General features: G+C 34.4%; 1 long non-coding RNA gene across 1 annotated transcript in view; it reads left to right on the forward strand.

The window, feature by feature from the left end:
* Nucleotides 1–3,118, forward strand: part of LOC145280083 (uncharacterized) — a 29,119-nt gene extending 26,001 nt beyond the window's left edge. The window contains exons 3-4 of the long non-coding RNA XR_013868538.1: nt 1,926–1,977; nt 2,805–3,118. This is a non-coding gene — a long non-coding RNA (uncharacterized LOC145280083). The remainder of the gene's footprint in view (nt 1–1,925; nt 1,978–2,804) is intronic.
* Nucleotides 3,119–8,006: the final 4,888 nt, after the last annotated feature.

Consider the following 8,006-nt stretch of genomic DNA (forward strand, 5'->3'; position numbering starts at 1 on the left):
TTGTATGCATATGGATGTGGCTCAGACGTAACGCATAAGGCTGGAGAGCTATATGTTTTGGTTTCGATTCTAGCTGATGACACTGAAGTCATATTTTTTTATTTTTAAAATCACAATCATATTTTGGGTACAATATAATAATCAATAGATACCTGAGTCTGTAATATTAAATACGAAACCTGCATAAATCAAAATATATTTAAGCATATTTTACAACCAGATAACACCGGGCAGCTGATTTGTTTATAGTGGTGAAGGTTTTATGTAGAACCATCCACACTTTTTGAAACAACTGCTCATCTCAGTCGATGTAATTAGTTGCCACGCATCTACTAGATGCATGTCTTAACGAAAACTGAGAGTGCATCTCTCTCAGTGGATTAAACGCACCCCCAGATAACAACCTGGAAATTTCTACATCCCGGCGCAGTACATACAACGCCTAGCATTCCCAAATAGCCACCCATCTGGCACCAGTCAAACCCACCTTTTCTCAACTTCGTTGATCCGGCAAAAGCCGGTATGTCAACATGATTATGTCGTGTGTGTGTGTATATATATATATATATATATATATATATATATATATATATATATATATATATATATATATATATAGAGAGAGAGAGAGAGAGAGAGAGAGAGTGAGAGAGAGAGAATAAATGACAAAAAGTTATATTCCAAAATTCATGATGTTGATCATCTTATAATTTATTCCTTTAAGTCAGTTGACATTTACAATTCAATTATACAATTTAAAGGAATAAATTATAAGATGGTTAACATCATGAATTTTGGAATATTTTTGTCATTTATTCTATATACTGCTCTGTAATCACATTGATCTTCTTATATAAGGATTGATATATAATAAGAAAAATATATTTCTACATATATATATATATATATATATATATATATATATATATATATATGCTACACCGATGAAGACTGAAGGATCGGTCGAAAATTATGTACTTGTAAAAAAAGTTTTTTAATTTGTTTTCATAATATTATTTTGTATTCCTGCACGTCACCAATTGAAAACGAATAAAGAAAAGTTATAAGCTTTTATACTTTTCGTATTCCTTTTTATACATTTCCATTCATATATATATATATATATATATATATATATATATATATATATATATATATATATATAATCACAAAATTAAAACTTTTCCATGTGTATGTGGATGCGTGATTCGGCACTATAAAGAACGTTGCGAATTAAGAAATCAATTACACAGAGTTCAAAATTAGCTGTAGCTGTTGTGATCCTAATACTATTTGGAAAGGTACGAATTCGCAACTTACCGGTAAAGTAGCAACATGTGTTTAATGAATAGTATACACTGGAACGCTTATCATATGTATCCTGTTAAATAACCTCTAAAGTGTTGAGATGTCGTAAAACTGGTAAAAGTGGTTGCGCTTAAACGGACAAATGAACCTAATAAATGATAGCTTTGTTTTTTTTTTGTTTTTTTTTACAAAGGCATCACCACATTATCAAGGCCCAGAGGCCACTCAAGGATAAGGGTTAAAGAGTGTGCAGTAGAAATTGGTCAATATAGTAATCATTAGTAATGAAAATTTGGTAAATTTGATAACTTATATGGAACGGCTCTATTTTAAGAGGTCCGACCCATTTAAAGAGGGGGGGGGATAGCACCGCTTGAATCAAGCGGCGCTTGATGAACCAGTCTGAGAACGGTATGAAAGCTGGCAAAGAAGATAAATGAACAAATAACGATTGAACACTAAAGGTAAACCAGAAACACAGATGGAAATACTTGGTGCTATAAATGGATGTTTAAACCAGCTAGAAGATTAAAACAAACCAGGGTAAAAGCGTGAAGAAAAAAATGTCACCTGTTTGGCTTCCTCCGACATGTTTTTTTTTTTTTTTTTTTTTGTAGATGAAGTGCGTGCCTGGCTGGAAAGAAGAAGCAACCAAAGACGTTGGCAAAGGTACTTGAAATGTCAAGACGGGCGGATTACAGATCCAAACAGGGCGTCATTTTGTCACCAAGGAGACAGGTTGAACTCTGTCATGTTATATTCGAATCAACGAAAGAGGCCAAACCCTATTTCTTAAAGTAAACTCCGCCTAATACCCCCTCCCCCACGCACTATTGTCTTGCTCATTCATAAAACCTTGTCCTTCTACATGAGTTGATTTCCTCCTCCGCCCCCTCCTCTTCCTCCTGCTGTTTCTTTCATTTGCTTTTTCTAGTACTTCGTGAATATTTTTTGAAAGGTCTTTGCATTTCTTTTCTCTATTTTTCTTAATGTTTTTAATTATCGAAATATATTTTTTTCGTTTCTTTCCTTCTTTTCTTCTATTCTTAATTCGTTCATTTCTATTGAATTTTCCTTTTCTTTCTTTTTTGTCTTTCAAAAGTGGCATATTTCTTCTCTTTTTTCTTTCATTCAAAAATTATCTTTCTTTTATTCTTTCTCTAATTATGCATTCTTTTCTATCTAAACTCCATTCCTACAAAGTATGACATCTTCCTTATTTCTTTTTCTTTTTTCTTTTAAACTATCCTCGTTTTCCTTTCAAAGTGTCACCTTCGTTCCTTCTTTTTCTTTTTTCAAATTTCAAATCATTGTTTTTTTGTTTTTTTGTTTCATCGAAAGAACCTGTTTCGTTCTTTCTTTGTCTCAAAATTCCTTTCTTTCTCTCTTTATATGAAATTTGATTTTTTCTATCTTTATTTTTATCTGAAGTCTTTCTATTTTTTTCTATTTTCCTTATAAAACCTTTCTATCTTTTTTTTTTTTGTTTCTTTTAGATTCTAATTTCTTTAACCTGTACTGAGGATTGAACCTCCAACCTCCAGAAGAGCGTAACTTTTACAACGGAATTTTATCATCCACTGAGGCTCAGATCTTTGCGAAGTTCGTCACGATATACTTGAAGAAGTTCGAAGGTTACATTGACCAAAACGTTGTGAAAATAACACTCAAGATGAGAACGGTAGTCCGAATAATCCAAATACTTTCAATTATCAATCATCATCTCAAAAATTCAGAAACGTTCTTTTTTTTTTTAATTATTTTCCCTCAAAATTATTATTTTTATTCTTTCTTTCTTTATTTCCTTTTATCCACATTCTTTCTTTCTTTCTTTCTTTCAGCCTTTCAAAATGGCATATTGCTTTCTCTCAAAATTCTTTTCTTTTCTTCTTTATTTATTGATGTTTTTTGTTCGATCACGAAAAACCTTTCTTCTAAAATGACATCTTCTTTATTCCCCATCTTTCTTTCTTTCTTTCTTTCCTTCTCTCTTTCTTTCTTTTAAGCTCTTCTCTTTCTTTATATTAAAGCATTCTTTCCTTTTTCCTTTTTCTGATGAAACCTGTTTTTTTTTTGTTTTTTTTTTTAGATTCTAATTATTGCCTTTAACTTTTCGATATTCAAAAACTTTTCTTTCTTCTTTCGTTTATCAATCGAACTTTTTTTTTTACTTCTTCTTCTTCTTCTTCTTTCTCTCTCTCTCTCTCTCTCTCTCTCTCTCTCTCTATATATATATATATATATATATATATATATATATATATATATAATCTCCCACACCCCCTCTCCACCAATAGAAAGAAGGATTACGTTTGAGGCAAATCTCTTTTGACCTGCCAACCACAAACATGTCTCGACGAAATCAACGTTAATAGGGTCATTTCAACTAAGTAAGTTGGTAGGTAAACGAGTTAGTCACGACAAACAAGAACAACATATCTCTATCTATATATAAAGTTGAATTTTCTGTCTGTCTGTTTCTTCACGAACTCCCCCTCGAGTTTGTAGAATAAAAAGACAAGAATTTCTCCTATGTTTTAACTCCGGCTTTATTGGTTATTTTCCTTTGTAGGTTTAAGGACATGAGTTAGTCGTGCAAAGAGTTTCTGTTTAGACATTTAAGATTATACAGGCTTGTTGCAAGAGAGAAGAGTTCATGTGTGTGTTTGAAGTTATGGGTCATAGCCATAATGGAAACTACACAAAACTTTTGGCGACAGACCCTCCCTCATAAGAATATATATTAGTGTTGGAATGATTAATCGGAATCGATTATCGAAAAAAAAAAAAAGTCGGAACTTTTTGGAGGTATCGGAATCGCAAAGATTTATGTCTATTTTCCGATGCCAAAAAGCGATTCTTTTTATTGCTTTTATTTATTAACTTTTGTTTAATACTTAATTTTCCATGGCTCGTATTAATGATGAAATGATCAATATTTATTGATTTTTAAGCTACCAGTAAAAGTAAAAAAAAAAAAAAAAATCTATAAATCACCCCAAGAAGTGTATTGTTACGTTTGCGAAAATATATGCATGTATTAAATATGTTTTTTTATGATTATTCACAAAAAACAAACAAACAAACAAAAAAAACTATATTCAGAAAATTAAAAGAATCGGAATCGGTAATTTTATCGGAATCGGGAAAAATTCGAAATCGTTCTATTCCTAATACATAGTCTGTAGGATTACATATTCCGTAACATTGCATTATAGCGAGGTTTGCGTAGCACTGAAAACGTAGGTGTGTCGAGTTCGAATCCAGTTCGTTCCTCAGAAACACTTTTATCAAACCAACATTTGATCTTGTGCCTGACCCCTTGAAAAGGAAGTAAATAAAATAATATGAAAATTATATAAATTAAAAATAAGAAAAGTTATAAGGGGTTCAGGGCATGGGGCAAGAATACGCAGGCGTCCTCAATGATTCACGCTGAAACGCCTCGTGGACCTCGAGGAGGTTAAAATTATACATTTCAGGAATTTATTTTAATTAATGTTATTGTACTTACACCCCGTTATAATGATTAATGATAGAACTGCGATCAAGGGAATCTAACTCTTTTTACTTCTGTTATGTGAGTTCTCGTGTAGAGAAACGATAACGGGACGAGACAGATGCGAGCAGGCGCTAACGAAAGGATGACTTTGAATCTGAGTAAATGAATATGCAGATGTATTACTTCTGTCGGTGATAATTGTGACAGACAAACTCAAGTAATGCCGGACTAAGACTGATTGATGCAATTTGTATCATTCTATGTGTGGCACCCTTGTAAATAAAAATGTTTACGTCAAGTCAACTGTGAAAATCCTCACTTCTCCCACTACTTTCTGTCATTCATGCGCAACACACATACACACATATTTTATAAAAATCGACCCAGCCGTTTTGGAGTCCATAGGGAACGACCTCACACACACACACACACACACACACACACACACAAACATACACACACACACACACACACACACACAACGTTCTTTTTATATGATAGTAGATAATTGCAGTCGCATCAGATTCAAAGCAAAGAGAAAAATCTCGTTTCAGCTTCATTAAAAGTACTTAAAGATATATTAACATTTGTTAATTGTTTTAGTGCAATGAATAATAAAAATTGGTTCAATTACGATGTATCGTTTACAATGTACATATTGTATATATTTTCTGTGTATGGATGACCAGAGTAATCTTCCTTTGGGGAAAATTTATCAGTTATTCCCCATATACATAAGTCTCTGGTTGCAACTCTCTTTTGTTTGCTGGACAAAATATACGCAAATACGGCATGATCACGTTGACACACCGGTTCCCGCTGGATCACCGAAGTTAAGCAACGTTGAACCTGGGCAGTACTAAATGCGTGACTATGTGGGACTTTCAGATGCTGTATGTGCTCGCCGCTTATCTCGGCATTGTTTCCAGTCTTCCTGGTCTTCTCCTTGCCACTGGACTCGAACAGTGCCGATTCAACTGAACTCCACTGGTTTATTGAAGAAAATCTAATCTTTTAAAGGATTGAGTTGGCTCCCAGAAAAGTCGATTTCGAATAAATTCAGAGAATCCTTTGATTGGTCAACATATAATTATTTGTTTTAAATTAATTCAGGTTGGTGTATGCACAGACAATGTACACAGAGTTTAATGAATTCATTTTGGACGCGGAGGTGTAAACATCAGCGACCACAGTCAGATGTTGATACGATGTTGGACATTGGACAGATATCCAAAAATATATTTAGATGAAAAATATTAATGACTAGCGGGGGTACCCGGCGTTGCCCGAGTGTTTGTTTCCGGGACGGGGGGGGGGAGTTTTAAAAAATGTTATGGTAGGTAAGTAGGAAGGATCAAACCCGGAGTCACGAGTAAAAGTAGGAAAATAAAGTGTGAAAAAAAAAAACAACAAAAAAAACATCTGCAACGTTAACAGTTCGGCCACCAAGAAAAGTCCATTCCAGTTGTTTAGGAAAAAAAAAAAAAAAAAACGACTACGGTATGTCGGCGCGAACGTGAAAATATAATGTGAATTGTCCAGCACGCTAACCACTACGCCACAGAGCACTGCAGCTTAGTTTAGTGATTTTAAATAACTTCACATGAAAGAACTACGAAGCCAAACCGGTGTTCTCTTCTCAACTGTTCCTTGTGAACGATCCCCAAACGGTGTTAAGTGGTGGCAGGGGGAGGAGGAATTTATAAGAGAGAAAATATTTTACCACTTCCATTGATCTTAACCGATTTTGGCCGTGACTTCTCAGCAGAAAAAGTATAGAAATCTAAGATTATCGAGGAATTTGAGAAATAATAAGCCTATAACACACCTCAGATATTGTTCTGCCGTTTGTGCATATTATATTTGCATGAAATATCTTGATTTTTAATCCTATTAAGGTCAAAATCTGACGGGAAAAAATGAGTTCATTTTATTTATATAGAGATAGCGGGGGTACCCGGCGTTGCCCGAGTGTTTGTTTCCGGGACGGGGGGGGGGGGTTTAAAAAATGTTATGGTAGGTAAGTAGGAAGGATCAAACCCAGAGTCATGAGTAAAAGTAGGAAAATAAAGTGTGAAAAAAAAAAAACAACAAAAAAAGAACATCTGCAACGTTAACAGTTCGGCCACCAAGAAAAGTCCATTCCAGTTGTTTAGGAAAATAAAACAAAACAAAAAAAAAACGACTACGGTATGTCGGCGCGAACGTGAAAATATAATGTGAATTGTCCAGCACGCTAACCACTACGCCACAGAGCACTGCAGCTTAGTTTAGTGATTTTAAATAACTTCACATGAAAGAACTACGAAGCCAAACCGGTGTTCTCTTCTCAACTGTTCCTTGTGAACGATCCCCAAACGGTGTTAAGTGGTGGCAGGGGGAGGAGGAATTTATAAGAGAGAAAATATTTTACCACTTCCATTGATTTTAACCGATTTTGGCCGTGACTTCTCAGCAGAAAAAGTATAGAAATCTAAGATTATCGAGGAATTTGAGAAATAATAAGCCTATAACACACCTCAGATATTGTTCTGCCGTTTGTGCATATTATATTTGCATGAAATATCTTGATTTTTAATCCTATTAATGTCAAAATCAGACGGGAAAAAATGAGTTCATTTTATTTATATAGATAGAGATAGCGGGGGTACCCGGCGTTGCCCGAGTGTTTGTTTCCGGGACGGGGGGGGGGAGTTTTAAAAAATGTTATGGTAGGAAGGATCAAACCCAGAGTCATGAGTAAAAGTAGGAAAATAAAGTGTAAAAAAAAAACAACAAAAAAAAACAAACATCTGCAACGTTAAAAGTTCGGCCACCAAGAAAAGTCCATTCCAGTTGTTTAGGAAAAAAAAAACAAACAAAAAAAAAAACGACTACGGTAGGTCGGCGCGAACGTGAAAATATAATGTGAATTGTCCAGCACGCTAACCACTACGCCACAGAGCACTGCAGCTTAGTTTAGTGATTTTAAATAACTTCACATGAAAGAACTACGAAGCCAAACCGGTGTTCTCTTCTCAACTGTTCCTTGTGAACGATCCCCAAACGGTGTTAAGTGGTGGCAGGGGGAGGAGGAATTTATAAGAGAGAAAATATTTTACCACTTCCATTGATCTTAACCGATTTTGGCCGTGACTTCTCAGCAGAAAAAGTATAGTAATATAAGATTATCGAGGAATTTGAGAAATAACAAGCC

Source organism: Euprymna scolopes, chromosome 7 (assembly GCF_053919585.1).
Source record: "Euprymna scolopes isolate OS-2025 chromosome 7, ASM5391958v1, whole genome shotgun sequence".
Taxonomy (NCBI): Eukaryota; Metazoa; Mollusca; class Cephalopoda; order Sepiida; family Sepiolidae; genus Euprymna; species Euprymna scolopes.